At 43.5% G+C, this 15,422-nt stretch overlaps 1 long non-coding RNA gene across 1 annotated transcript; it reads right to left on the bottom strand.

Annotated features, from left to right (window-relative positions):
- Positions 1-10,199: 10,199 nt before the first annotated feature.
- Positions 10,200-13,792, bottom strand: LOC115578643 (uncharacterized). Its single transcript, XR_003983498.1, has 3 exons — positions 13,710-13,792; positions 10,347-10,402; positions 10,200-10,243 (listed from the first exon to the last, which is right to left on the bottom strand). It is a non-coding gene; the product is annotated as an uncharacterized LOC115578643 (long non-coding RNA).
- Positions 13,793-15,422: the final 1,630 nt, after the last annotated feature.

Genomic DNA, 15,422 nt, shown 5'->3' with positions numbered 1-15,422 from the left:
TGTAATTAATACCTCAAACTTTTGGTCGAAATTGGAATTCTATGTTTTCCTTCCAGCTGCTTCAGCAAAAACGACTTACTCTCGTGAAATTGCAAAGAATTGTGAGCTAAACAACCCTTGATATCTGAAAGTAGAAACCTATTTGGGTGTTTGGTTTCAGAGTGTTTTTTTTTCCATCAACATGTGAAGTTTTTCCTCACTCGAATCGAGGGTCTAAGGACAGAGGATGTTGTTCACTGTACAGATAGTAAAGCCCACTGAGGCAATGTGATTGTGATTTTGGGCTATATAAATAAAACTGATTTGATTTGATTTGATTAGAGGTGTTTAGTCTTCTTACTGTGCATGCCGAGTAAAGCTGCACTGCGGGGTGTATTTTATGGACAGGTCACGCGGATGGATTGCAAATTAGAAGTTTTGGTGGCAGATGGAAGATGGCAGGAACATTTGCACGGTAATTTCTGGTGCGTGCATATGTGTAGCAGACGTGCTCCGAGGCCTGTAATATCAGCGGGGGGGGAGTTAAGTCATGCCCGCGACACGTGTGGCCGCGCCCTTCCACAGACGCTCCCAGCGCTTCATTAGACTGTGCTCATGACTGCGCTCGTTTACATTGCCCTCTAAAGACCGAGAAAACGATCCTGGTTCCTGCTCTGATTTCCCTGAGTCTCGGTTATTTGTATTGCAGGATTAGAGCGCGAGCCTCCGGGGCGCGAGGAAGAGGCTCTACCCCTCAGGCCGTTTGCCCGATCGATGGAGATACTTAATCCGACTCAAAGCACTGAATGTCAAGTCGTGTCGCTTCACCAGCCAGAGCGCAGGAGCAAGTGAGACTATTTAGCACCATCCAGAGCCAAATTACAATGTATGTTTTTCATCCCTTTGCATGAATTGGAGCCGTCCAGACTGCGCACTGAATATTTTTTATATTCGTTAGTCAGTGTCTCACATTTTGAGGGTATTTTTTTTTTTCAGTGCACTCTCTCGGGATAAATGCAGGTTACGGTGTATGAGGACTGTTTTGACTGAGATGCCGAAGAAAAAGAAAAAAAAAAAAGAAATCTTCCCTCAAGACACGAAAAGGTGAGGCGAGGTAGAAGGAGGTGGAGAAGCTTTGCTATCTAGGCCGAGAAAAGGGAAAAATAAGGATAGGAGGGAGTCATTAATTTTCTTTTTGGCTCTCTTCACATATGATTAGTTCTCCTCAGAATCATGTAGGAGACAACCTCAGCTGTCAATTACAGATGGCAAAAAAGGGAAAGATAGAAGCTTTTTTGCCTGGAAAGAGTAATAAGACACTGGGAAACAAATAATGAAACCATGAGGTTTTTCTGCAGGCCAGAGAAACGTTTTTGTTTTTTTTCAGATGTGGTTTAGGTTTTCACTGGTGGAGCCGGGTTTGGCTGTTTCTGACGGTTAGCGTTACAAAATGTTGGCTTTGAAATGGAGTGCGAATGTGAAGCGGGGCATTGGTGGAGCAAGAAAGAGCACGCTGCAACATTGTGTGGGTAGCACCCTTTTGCAGCGGTGACAAAAAAAGGCTTGGTTGGCACAGGTTAAAGTCTCTTTGTGTATGACTCAGCGGGACAACAAAATACAAAACATCCACTGCCAACAGGGCAGGAGCAAAAACTGAACACCCACTGTGGACACACAACTGGAAGGAAAAGACAGAGAAAAGAAAAAAGAAAAAAAGGAACACAGGACCATACTGAGCGCCGAAACAGAAGCTAATTATCACTCCCACTGCACGAGGCGACACAAGCTAGATTGACTGGCGTTGTCTGGTGGAGTCGATTCCAAGACTGAGCAATCTGTGACTAAGAAGACGCACTGTTCTGTGGCGAGGAGACAGGAGGAAGCAAACGACATGCAGATTGACTGAATGTTTGTGTTGGCTGGGAAATCTAACCAGTGGCATTTCTGCCTGCTGGCACCCGCAAGAGGGGCTAGCACCTCGGACAGCTCCTGTGCTGCTGACAGACCTGGGATCAGCACTTTGGAGAGCGGCAGGGGCGAGACTTTTTCAGACCTACACTTGAACTATGAAGCGGTCTCGCTAATTTACCACCGTCAAGGTCGCATGAATAGAATCCGTGGACTGGTATACAGAAGTTTAAGTGTTCGCGGAGAAAAAAAGGTGGCAAACATTTGAATGATTTCTGCCTCGGTCTCTGCATCGGATATACAAATACAAGCAGAAAGTCGTACATCTTTTCAATGATCTTATTACCTTCCTGTGCTTGAACTCTGCGGGTTCGTGTCTGCAGCGTGTTTCGAAATACACCATTTAAGGCCAAAGCAGGAACCGAGCAGAGCTACAAAAAAGCCCCGCAAAAACATTGTTGTGAGCATCATCCGCATGTACCTCTGTCCTGATTTGAGGTGGGACACTTTGTTGGTTCCACGGTACATTGCCAAAAAAAAAAAAAAAGGCCAAACAGAAAAGGAAATGCATTGTTTTTTGCGAATACACAGTGTTAAAATGTACTAAATGTACGTGGCTATTGTAAGTGAAATCTATCTCTGCCTTGGCTATCTGATACCCTGATAAATGCACTGTTTGTTTTTCTGCCGGTGAAAGGGTTTTTTTGTGAGGAAACAATCTGAAAGTCATTTCCACCGGCAGACTTCTGGGTTTTGTGTGTGTGTATGTGTGTATGAGAGCAAGAAAAGGGTGTGTGAACAACTGTGCGGGTGAACGCGTTGGTGTGTGTGTGTGATGGAGAGCAAAGCCCACTAGAGAAAACCCAGACAAAACACTTCAACTCTGAATTCACTTCTTTCTCCTTCTCTCTCTTTTTCACCGAGGAGTGCCTAAGAGGCAGAGATGCTGGATTAGGATGGATGTGTGTGTGTCTCTGTGTATTAATGTGTGTGTGTGTGCGCCATTATGTGTGTGGAATTGGTTTCTGAGTACAGGTGCTTAAGCACGTCTGGGCTTCGCAGATTTGAAACCTCTCCTGCCATCTCACTCTCTCTCTCTCTCTCTCACACACACACACACACACACACACACACACACACAAAGATGCAAACATGACATGTTGGCATGTCCTTGTGTGTGCAAGTGTGCACAGTACTCACACTCATTTTAGGATGTCTTACACCTGCTCCCCCCCAAACAGCTTTAACAAATGAAAGCACAAACATTAGAGGCCACACACACACACACACACACACACACACACACACACACACATGCACACACCAATCTGAAAGCGAGCAGATTCGGATTCGTATTTATTGTATTTTTGACACTTTTATTGCCAAAACGGTGCTTTCTGTGTGAGTGAGAGAATGAAAGAAAAGCCCATAAGGAGAAATATCGAGATGAGAAAATTCAAAAGAGGGTATGGGAGATAAATGAAGTCAGTAAATGAAGAAAAAGAAAAGGGAAACCAGGAAACACGAGCGAGAACGGGAGGCATCTCAACACATGGATGTATACGGGAGATTAGGGGAAGACAAAGCAGCACAAATGCTGAAAAATGTTGCCGCTGTGCCGGTTGTTGTCGGCTCTGTCAGGGATTTTTTCCCTTTCTTTCGGCGGTCAGACCACTTCTACTACTAGACAAGATTGGCAGGTAAAAATATAATTGGGTGGTAAAACTGTTTTGCAGTGAGCCGTGGCTGTTTGACCACATAGCTTGTTTCCTGGCCTGCATATTACCCTGGTGACCCTTCACACACACACACACACACACACGTGCACACACACACATACACACACACACACACACACACATTGTTATCAGGTGCAGTTGTGGCCCGTGTAAGCCATGCGTCTAAATAAAGACACAACAACACGCTTCAGTGTTTGGATTCAGCCGAGCTACGCCACTGGGAGTGTGTGTGTGTGTGTGTGTGTGCGTTTGTGTGTCTATTTCTGAGCAAAGTGTGCGGTGTGCCGCTCTGTGGGAGTTTTTCCGACACTGTGCATATGTGTGTGTGTATGTGTCCGTGTGTTTAAAGCTATTGTCTAGCTACTCCTCTCAGCTGAAGCCAATTAACTTCACTGCTCTGCTGGAGATAACACACACATGCGTGTGCTCTCTCGCGCTTGCTCTCTCTCTCCCCGACACACACAAACAAAGATATGAGTAGACGTGCACTCGTAGATGCACTTTTGGAGAGGAGAGGCTTTTCGAGCACCACTGTCGAAGTGACAACATTCAAGGTTCAGACAGAGCTTGTAAACATGGCAGAGAAAATGGCAGAGCAGTGTGTTTGTAGTGTACGGCTGCACGAGGAAGTCGCGGGTTGCCATATTTCACCAATTTGTTTCAGAATTTTTCTATGAAGAGATACTATAGGGCGGGAGATGACAGGAAAGATTACAGACATTATCTCCCATCTGCCTCAAAGTGCACCCGACAGCGGGCTGTAATCCATAGAATCAGACGATGTAATTAAAATCTTTATTTCTCAGTTAAGACACGTGAACAAAATTGAGCATTTATAGAAAATGCAGATTCAGTAATACTTGCAACAAAAGCTCTGTTGGAGTGCTTTTCGAGATAACTTTTACAGAATCTTCGCAGCAGCAGTGGGTCAGTTGCTGGAAAGACTGTAACAAAAATACACGAACACTATGTTCGTCGTATCAGATAAACAATACCAAAAGTGCAGCACGTGAGGAGGAGGATGGGGTTGCAGATCGAGCTGCTTCAACCCATAGCATAGGCAGTACCAATGTATCAGGATTGTATCAGAATGACAACAATGGTTTGGATCTTACTGGTTAGTTGGTAGCCAAACTGATAAAGAATAGACCAGTGATGCTGAAAACCACAGCAGGTGATGCTTATGGAGTAATGAAAAGGTGACTCCTGTTCTCTGCTCCGCATATGGCAGGCAATCCAGAACAACCTGGTCTGGATCACCTGCGACGTGTGGGGAAATTAAATGAAATGTAAAGAAAGAAAAGATTGCAATGAATAAAATATATGGATCCATCCCTTCATCTGGATCCACATCAAAGGTTAAAGAGGTCTGTTATAGGCTGAGAACCATTCTCCACCCAAGTTTTGTGGAAACCCATTCAGTTATTTTTGTGTAGTCCTGCTGATAAGCCAACCAACCAACCAACCATCCATCCAATCGACCAACCAGCCATCCAACCAACCAGCTAACAAACATACCCTCACTGGTGAGATATCAGTGCCTTATAAATTCTGCTCCATTTCATGGCATAGCCAGCAATTGGAAACAGTTCGAGCATCAGATACAAGAATCAGAGAGATGTTTTTCGTGAAGGTCATCCCATTTCATTCATGCAACTAAAGCCAGCCAGCTCATGTGGAATATATTTATGTGTAATTATTTGGATGTTTGGCATCTGGGCTCGGCCTTTGTCATTCCAGCAGGCATATATTAAGCTGAGCACTGAGTAGATTCAAGGTTGATGTAATAAATCGCCCCTAAGGAATGAAGAATGAGAACTTTGAGGTGGCAGCAGCAGCAGCGTTTGCTAATGAGCAGTGCATCACAAGCATAACAGAACTAAGTTGGCAGAGCATTGTCAGCTTAAATAAACAACATTATTGCAAAGGGTTCATTGGGGGCTCACTCCAAAGCCTTGCTCTAATCATCTTCATAAAGTTACTGGACTCAACCTACAGTATGTGGGTTACAGTTAAGCGAAGACACAGAGCTGAAACTCAACAACAAATATAATTCCCAGAGGTTTGCTCCCATGTGTCATAAAATACATGTTTGTGCATGATTTGAGATCAGGCATCTCTGTCAGAGGTGCTTGGAGTCAAAAATGGTGATAGAGCCCTCCAAAAGTGGCTTATAGGCTTCACATGAGATAGGTGGTGATAAAAACCATCATTGACACCAACGATTCCAAAAAGGCATGTGCAGACACATTCACGCAAACCCACAACTCACTGTGCAGAGGGGGATCGTAGAGCTGACAAGTGTGTGACATGAAATCTCTGTGGTTATGGAGGGGTCACAGCACTGATGTCTCGGTGTGTACAAACAAAGAGTCGGACGATTGATTCCTCCTCTCTGTTGTCCTTTATGGGTGTGACACAGCTACACACCTCTGCCTACCTCTCTTACTTTTCTGTCACTCACCACAAACGCTTTTTGGACCACAGTACAATTACCTTTCTCTCCGCCTGCAAGACAGGTGCGATGCCACTACACAAAAAGAAATCCAAGCGGTAAGTACCCCAGGATTCAAAAGTAGTTTCTAGTGCTGTAATTGAATGATGCACATTGGCGGGCCAGACATTTTTTCTAGATAGGGCCACTCATTATTTACTTGAGGTGCTACTGTGTGTAACCTGTAGTCACTAAATGCTAAAGGCCAGCCATTGGTTGGTCTGGCAGAGGGACAGACAGGAGGCAGTAAGCAGATGTACAGTAGTAGCAATAAAAACTTTGAAAACTGAAACTGTGGCTCACATCTCGACAAACAAGAGGCCTGAACTAAATGGCCACAAAAGTTCTTAAGTGCCCTTTAGTGAGAGAATGCTCCAGCCAGAAGGCCTTACGCCCACAGCACTAAATAAAGCTCCTTCGTCGGTTGTGTGATGTTTGCAATGGGTACATTATCCAGGCTGGATGTTGGGGTCTTTCTGATGGCTCCCATTGCTCACAGCATCGCTCACAGCATTGCTAGGAGATCAAGTTGTTTGTCAAAGGCGATTTTCTCCTGCTTTTTATTCCATATCTGCCTTAAACCTTCTCATTTGTGCTAGTTTCTGGGTTGTTGTTGTTGTTGTTGTTGATGAGGAAACTGAACCTCTGCCAAGGCCAATATAAAGATATGCAAATCTGCATACAAGAACATCACTTACACCACTGTCACTATGGAGCTACATCTGCTGGATTGAAGGCAAAAAGCCCTAATGCACGATGTAAACTAAAGTATTAACTCATGTGAATCTGTTCTGTGATTTGGATCCATGCCGAAATGTAATTAAAAGTGCATTTTGGCTACATAAATTGTAAGCTCCATTCCCCCTCCCTAGCCCTTCCTGACTTTTATCAATTAAGAGTGTTTCCAAGCGCCTGTTATATATCATTATTACAACAAAAAGTGCAATTGCAGTTGTGAAAGTATGACAGTGACAGGGTGTGGTATGAAGCCTGTGTTGCTCTTACAACAGCGATGTGAGTGTTGCTTGCTTCACCCTCTAGATATTGAGGCTACCTTTGCAGTTTTAGGTCACAACCCAAATATCTGTCACCTCCTGTATCATATCAGTCCAGGGAGCCTGACCAAAAAGAATAATACATGTACTGTATTCAGAGGGAGAGAAAGGATGAGAGAGTATGGGGGGAAAGGAGGGACAAAAAGGGAGAGACATTTAATAATTTATGCATTGTCATGTGAGAGACAGCAAAAGAGTGCGAGGGTGTGAGAAAAAAAAAAAAAAAGAAGGGGGGAGAGAGACCTAGAGAGTGACTGTGTGTATGTAAGAGAGACATTTCTGTGACCTTCTGCCTCGCAAAAAGCCCCATCTGACTAAGAAATGAGGAGGGATGGAGTGATGGGGGGGAGGAGGAGGAGGAGGAGGAGAGAGGAGACTGCTAATGAGAATTGAGAGGGATGAAGGGGGAGAGAGTTACAGAGATGGAAGGGTGGGATTTGGCCATAAGTGTTGAATATTTGACATTTATCCAAATGATAACACCCTCCCTTGTGTATTAGAAACAGACAGAGAAGGCACACAGTGGACAGCAATAAAAAAAAAAGACAGGGACTGAAACCAAATATCTTATTTTTCTAACCATTTTTAAATCAGACAAACGCTGCTTTCTGGGTTAAATATAAAGTGACGTTGTCTTAAACACTGAAACAACGCTTGATTTGAGATGAGTCCATACTTCTTGATCATCAGCTGGAAGCCTGATGTCACAACGCGGCTGCGGCTGAAATCATGTGTGCAGATCACACAGCAAATCGGCAGTGTAAAGCTGCCACCTCCTTTTTCCCCAAGGGACGGAGCTAATTATCATCCCACAACTTGTGTGTATCTAGCTTCATTACCCATGAGCTCATCTGAGGGTTGCTATAGTAACGCATCATAAAAAGTACTCTTATTTAACATGACGGACTGACAATCCTGTTTAACCCGTCCCCGGTGGCTCACTAAAAGCACATACTTGACCAACAGATGAAGAATAACAGATTGCCGAACGTGGTTATCGGCAGGATTTTTACATCAGTGATGTTTGTTTTGCTTTTCCCAAGACGTTAAATCTCTTCATTAAAAGGTTTTACATTGCTGTTATTAGCAACCAGTGGAAGGGGCGGTGGTAAGCTCTTTGTAAACAGAAAGGGAAAGACCTGAAACTAGATCACTAAACACAAAGAAATGGCCCTTCATGTCAATCAAAACCTCCTCCTCTGGATAAGATACTAACAGCTGCACGGCATTGGAGCATCCGGTTATTCTTCCCTTGCTGACTGCCCCCGCTGCAGACCTGTTATTGTAACTGTTTACCGCCTGCCTGCTGCCTCATTGGTCGGTCAGGGCTCTGGACAACCCGGCTTAAAACCAGCAGCTCCACTGGCTCTGTGCACCAGCTGTTTTCCGTAAGAGGCCCTGCCGATAATAGCATCTCAGTTCAAAGCCTGCTTTGGCAAGTAAAAGCCAACTGCAGCTCTGGTGTAAAAAAGAAACACTGATGTGGCCTCTACATCGGCCTGGAGGATGATGAGGCCTACTGTTCTGGCTCACATGCACCAGAGCTGATTCTGTGGCCGTCCTCCCAGGCCCCAGCTGGAGTAAAGAGCAGGGCTGAATCACCGCTCTCCCCATCATCTTACCATCCAGCTACTGCTCAGCAGGCGCATCTGTTAACCGGTGAGCATATGAGCTTGAGGAGACTCCACGTTGGAAGCAGGAGCGGGATCACTGATACCCAAACGGCATTCATTGGACAGGACAGGAAGTGCCCTTTACATTGTACCCCCCCCCCCCCCGCAAATGGTGGATGTACTGGCAGGGACAAGAACTGACAAAGCAAATGGGGAAGCTTTCTGATCTCAGTGCTGGTATCAGTATGGTTGCACCACTGTCTTTGGGATTGTCGGAAAAAAAAGTTGCAATGGGGCTACGTAACAGAGGTTTGTTTTGCAAAGCCACCAGTGTAAGGTTCTTTATCTCCTCTGAAATAGAAGTTGATGTCCCTGCAGATTAAAATAATACTTTTTCTTTAATCATAGCTATCATCTGGTTCCCATGCAACCCAGGAGACCTATCCTGGACCTATGCATAACTACAGAAACTCTACTTTTACTGTAAAAGGTGCTACTGTATCTGGTCATCAAATTGGTTTTCTGAAAAAGGCAATCATCTGATAGAGAGTTAGAAGTTCAGCGTGCAAAGCAGGTGAGTGCCAGCTGGTACTTTGTTTTGCAAGTGAATCAAAGTGCAGTAGTGGTTGTGCAGCTGCAGCTGCTTATTTACACCTGGTTTCCTCTGAAAATAAAAGGAGTTTATAACCGGCCTGTAAGTCCCTAAAAGCTAGGATGACAGGAAAACACTGAATCTGAGCTGAGTACATGGCGTTAAATTAAGCTGACTGGTCTCAGTGTGTGGGCGTCTGCTCTGATGAGGCTGCCGCCATGACCAGCAAACAGAGTAACGGTGCTTATCAGGCCGAAAACTCAGACAGAAGGACAGTCAGATAAAACCGACAACCTGTGTAAGCGCCACAAAGCCTCCCACTAAAAGGGCTATCCACCAACGTTCATCCCTCTGTTGCCGTCTCTCAGGTTCTCCATCTTCCTCATTTAAACAATGATCTTGGCATTATAAAAAAATAAATAAATACACTGACCCATAAAACAGGCTCCATCTGCCTCGCAGGTGGCGTAGCGGTAGAGTGGCAGCTTTCTTCCGGCTGACGCGTTCCACGGCTTAAAGTTGTGTGTCGTCGAGTCAGTGCCGTGGCAGGGGGTGTAGCTATCAGACTCCTCGCAGAGCTGTCTAACAAGTCACCCCGCTGTTCCACTATAGTCACAGCGGACATGGCGGATGAGAAGTAATCTCTTTGCTGCCTTTTTAGAGGTGCAGCCACCATATTGTTGAATGGGCTAATCCTGATGTACATGAAAAATGGAAGTGTGTATATGATTGACAAAGCTTATCGAGCCTTCTTCAAGAGCTGGGGTCATGTTTGTACGTAATTATGTTCTCTATATACATCACCTCTCAAAGGGACAGGGCGACTATACGACAGGAATGAATGTGCAGCACCACAGGTTTCACTGTCACAGATATGAAAACAAGAAAGTTGGATCATTACTCAAAAGCCAATGATTGTGAAGTTCATCAAAATAACTGGCAAAATTGTTGTGTATATGCATGTACCATATAGGTCAGTCCATTTCAGCAACCTCTGGCTCCAGATGGAGTGTCACTTCGTCCTAGGGATGATAGAAAGCGTGACTGAGACAAACAGAGGCTCTCCCCCGAGATTTATTTAGGACAAAATGGATTTTTGTACGTATGTATCCATAACTATGACTCAGCAAATGTCCAACTTAATTGAGCACTAACTACAACGGAGCGCGTCTTCTTATGCTGGCTGGCAAATCAGCATGCGACCTACAAAAAAATTTGATGCGTTAAAGGGGATGAATTCAATTCACTATCTTCGGGTGGCACACAATATTTTTTCAACAATGATGCTTCACTGTTAAAAAACAAGGCGAAAGCTGCAGGAGGAATTCTAGTTAGCTGTTAGCAACCGGTGAGCTAAAAAGAGAGCTAAAAGCTATGGAGCAAATAGCATATAGCCAACAGAGCTTATAGAGCAAACAGTGCCTACGTTATTGAGCGTAATAAGTTACAGCTACTGGAGCTAATACAGCTAATAGACAGTCAGACAGACAATCACACTGCTGCTCAGTACAGTTTGGAGGTAGAATACTTTGAATGCTAATGCTTTCTACTAGCAAATACAGATGATAATCAAAAAAACAAGGGAACAAAAACAATAAACATTACTATTTTGGGACGCATCACTTCTCGATGGATACAATTGTTTTTTCCAAATGGATCCAGTATGATATAGCGCAAAATAGCCTGTAACCCTACATGTGTCAAGTGTTGCCTTATTAACTGCTGGTTTTCTTTAATAGAACGCACATTTAGGAACATACAGCAAGCTAGATGGAGATGTAAATTTAGAGGACGAGAAAAGAAAGCTACAGTGTCTTCAGGTGACACCCTCACACAAGTCCAATTGCCAGGATGGATATGTGCCGGTGCAAAGAATTCATGTGGGTGTGCGTTTGCTTGGGCACGAGATTTGGCCTCATCAAACTGCAATGGGGAACCTCAACATCTGTTCCTGCGTGTACGACTGTGTGTGTGTGTGTGTGTGTATGTCTCACTGTCTCCCAGGGGCATCATGACACTTCATCATTTGTTAATTAGCCAGTTAAGTCATCTAATTAACACGCCATCTCTCTAGTTCTCCGTCAGACTTCTTCTTCTTTGCCATCATGCGTTTGGAAAAACAATTGCTTGGCAAAAAACCATATGTGTTTAAACAGAAGTTAAATCAATTTGGCAAACGATAATCCACTCGCAGTTCAGGGGCTCGGTAAACGCATGCAAGACGTTTGCCACAGACATCTGCCGTTTGCTCGCTATTAAGAGATGTTTCAAAATAAATCTTTGCGTATTGAAAGAAAAAAAAGATGAGCTGGCCACACCTCAGTTAATACAGAAATATAATCCACATTCAATTACCATAATGTCAAAACGGCTCCCTGTGCATTAACTAACCTGCAATGACATTGATAAATCCCTTATTACCATCTCTCTGCCTATTAAACACACACACACACACACACACACACACACCCACACACACACACATACACATACACATACACACACACACACACACATCATTTTCATTAGCATATCATCAATATCCATGACTTAAATGACCATAATGACCTACTCGTGTGTGTGTGTGTGTGTGTAAGATTCAGAAACACAATAAGAGTAATTAGGGATTCATCTCTGTCAGTTAATGAGATTCAGTTATGTGTTCAGTTACAGCGCAGTTTGTGCCACTGTATTTTCTTGTTGGCTTTGTCTCGCTTTGAGTATGTGCGCTTGTAAACAACCCACCCTATTATGAAATATACCCCATTTAGATAATCACATCTGTATTATAATTATTCTTTTGAGTCTATTCATGTCAAAATTCTGTCGCTTCCTTACGGCCATTTACCAAAAAATCTCCCCCTGTGTAATTACTTCTTAATTAGTGAGCCCATCTGATACAGAGGGTTTTTTTTAGGGTTTTAAAAGCAAATTGTCCTATTTAGTGTTCTCAATGCCCAACTTTAGAGGAGGGGAATAAACATGTAGCTGTTTTGGTTACTATATATAATTTCACCATCATGACAATTGTCCTGGGGATGATTTTCTATTCAACCCACTTGTTTGGATTATATTAGAAGTCACATGATGTGTACATTTTTCTGGTGCATCCATTTTGTATAACTATTAGAACATGTTCACGTTCAGAAGAACCCACATTACTTGCCGCCTTTTTTCACCCTCTGTTTGAACGCTCTGTATTAGTGGCTGTTTCTTTAAGTAGCCCCTCCAATGAAGCCCAGAATGCTGTGATTGGTCAGCTCCCACAGGCCTGAGCAGGAAACGCCCACACCATAAGTTTATGATGTCAAATACTTATGGCATTCCTGACAGCCCATTTGAAGGCTAAGTTTCTCAATACAGGCTGTGTATATTTCTGAGCATGTTGATACTTGTAGTTGACACAGTACTTATATTGCAGCAAAAACAATATCGGCCTTTTTTTTTTAAACAACACAGTCGCTCCCAAACCATGAGTGTTATTATAGTAACAATGAGCTTACCCAAAGAGCTAACCAAACCTTGACCATACCACTGTATAACCATAATAAGGATTTTGTTACACTGAGGGGGAAAACTAGAGGAGGACCCAAACGCAGACACATGGGAGGCAGGATAGGGGGAAACAAAAATCCAGCTTTAATCTTTTTTTCTGTACATAAACCTGCACCTTATGTTCCACTTACCTCAACATTTAATTTCATTTACCTCAATATTTGTATTTGTATTTTATTTCATAACTACCAAAGCATGTTATTGTATATAGTATTCTTTTTTTAGGAACATTCTATTATTTTCTTTTGTATATTGTATAGTACTTTATTGTTTCTTATTACCTCTATATTTGCCATTATATACTAAATGTACCTGCTACTATGATGACTGAATTTCTCCTCGGGGATAAATAAAGTTATCTATCTATGGTGACATTTAAATGGAATGGACTTGCATTTATATAACGCTTTTCATGTCTACTGACCACTCAAAGCCCTTTACAATACTTGCCACATTCACCCATTCACACACTGATGGCAGAGGCAAGGTGCCAACTGGAGCAATTAGGGGTTCAGTATCTTGCTCAAGGACACTACGACATGCAGCGCATCTCAGCCAGGGGGAGCTTGGATTTGAACCAGCGACCTTCCAACCACTATACAACACCACTCTACCCGCTGATCTACAGCCACCCTTTTACAACAACCAGGAGAACTAGAAAAACCAAAAATGAGTCGAGGACCGAAAACAAAGTCGCAGCAGAACAGCTTAAACAAAGTGCAACAGACAAGTTCAAATCAAATGAAAAGATACAAAATCAAAATCCAAACATACCAGCAGGGGGGACACAGGAGGAGACACCAGAGGACACCGCGGCGAGACGGCCAGGGGCTGACGGAACCACAGGTTACATCGTGGAACAAACTGGCAAACACATGGGGGAGAACAACGACTAGATGCACAGGGACACTAACGAGGGGATCAGAAACAGGTGAGGTGAGCGAGGAGGGAAAAGAGGACAGGTGAGATAACGAGCGGAAAAACACTGAGAGGGGAAAAAAACACAGAGGAGAACTAAAAAGCAAGAAGTGACACCAGGGAGCATGACATTACAAAGAAAACAGAAAACACGAGAAGACACTGACTCATGGCAGTGTTTTCGGATCAGAAAGTGCTTATACAGTACATGCTTTTCGTTCGGAGGACTCGCTGCACAGAAAGGGTTGAGCAGCAAACATACAATCATTTATACACGTACGCCTGTGTAGGTTTTTACGCGGATGAAAGCAGCCGAGGACACATGCCGAGTGTCATCAGCGTAAAAAGAAAGTCAGCGTACTGTAGACAGACATAATCTGCTGTCTGACATTTCGTCTAACTATTTCATGTCAGCATGTTAAGTCTGTCTCTTTAGAGAGGTTATTGAGCGGTCACCGATTCCCTATAAGTGGAGGGCGAAGACCGAGACGCAAGAGAACCAGGCTTGGAAGAAAAAAAAAGAAAAAAGAAACAAAGAAAGATGACGGGTGAGAACAGCAACAGGTACGTTATGAGGCAGATATTACAGAATAAATCAGTTCCCAGATAACTCCTTACTTACATAGATATATAGATGGATTAAAGGTCAACAAAGTATGGTTTTGTCATCCGCAGTGGATCTATATCGCCAGTCAATATTGTGCGTCTGTGCGTGGTCTTTTCTATTCCTCCTCCAAATGGACTGACCTTTTCTCGAAAGGTCAGACCGTGACACCGCTCACATGCACAATACTCCCGCGAATGTTTAGCGACACAGAGTCACAGACCGGCTCAAACGCTGGCACAACCTCGGGGCTATTTTTTTTTTTTTCCCTCAATACTGCTCCCAAAGTCTTTTAACCTTTTTTGCATGTCAATCTGATATGTTTTCTACATGTAGCCGCTACATGAGACTGCAACATATTTGGTCAATCTTACAAGCGGGCAGTAACGCTGCTGTTATCGCCCTCTTTATAAAGAAAGGATGACTTCCTTGTCTGCTGCTGAGGAGTAACCTACCGAGGCTTTTCGCACTCTTTTTTAAACTGAAGAATATGTTCCTCTCAACAATCTTTAATTACTCTGCGCTCTATTCACCTGCTTGCCAAGGCGATGTGCACTCGCCATAAAAGAAAGTCAAATCTGCCTGAGGAAGTGAGGTCTTTTCTATTTTTCATTTTTGTCAAGGTTACAACGTACAGTATGCGTCCTTCAAAGTGCCACTGTTCAGAATCTCTATCAGAATTAATAAAATTTGCATTAAAAAGCTGGATGCATGTACATTAATTGACGAATGCAGCTAAAGCAAGTTGAATACGGAAATTATGGCCTCACATTAGACTGCAAGGTGGCGGTGTGTTCAAATACATTAGATGCGTAAAATGTGACACAAAATACAGTGTCCATGCAATGTGATACGACATTTGATGTCTTTTCACATTGGGACATGACGACTAAACACCACGAAAAGCTCACCTGTGGCTACGCGGCATCAAACTACTCAGACCGGCAGCAAGGCGAATTTGTGAC

The sequence above is a fragment of the Sparus aurata genome, chromosome 3 (assembly GCF_900880675.1).
Source record: "Sparus aurata chromosome 3, fSpaAur1.1, whole genome shotgun sequence".
NCBI classification, from domain to species: Eukaryota; Metazoa; Chordata; class Actinopteri; order Spariformes; family Sparidae; genus Sparus; species Sparus aurata.
The sequence above is the reverse complement of the archived record's forward strand: the minus strand, read 5'-3'. Positions and strand labels throughout refer to the sequence as shown.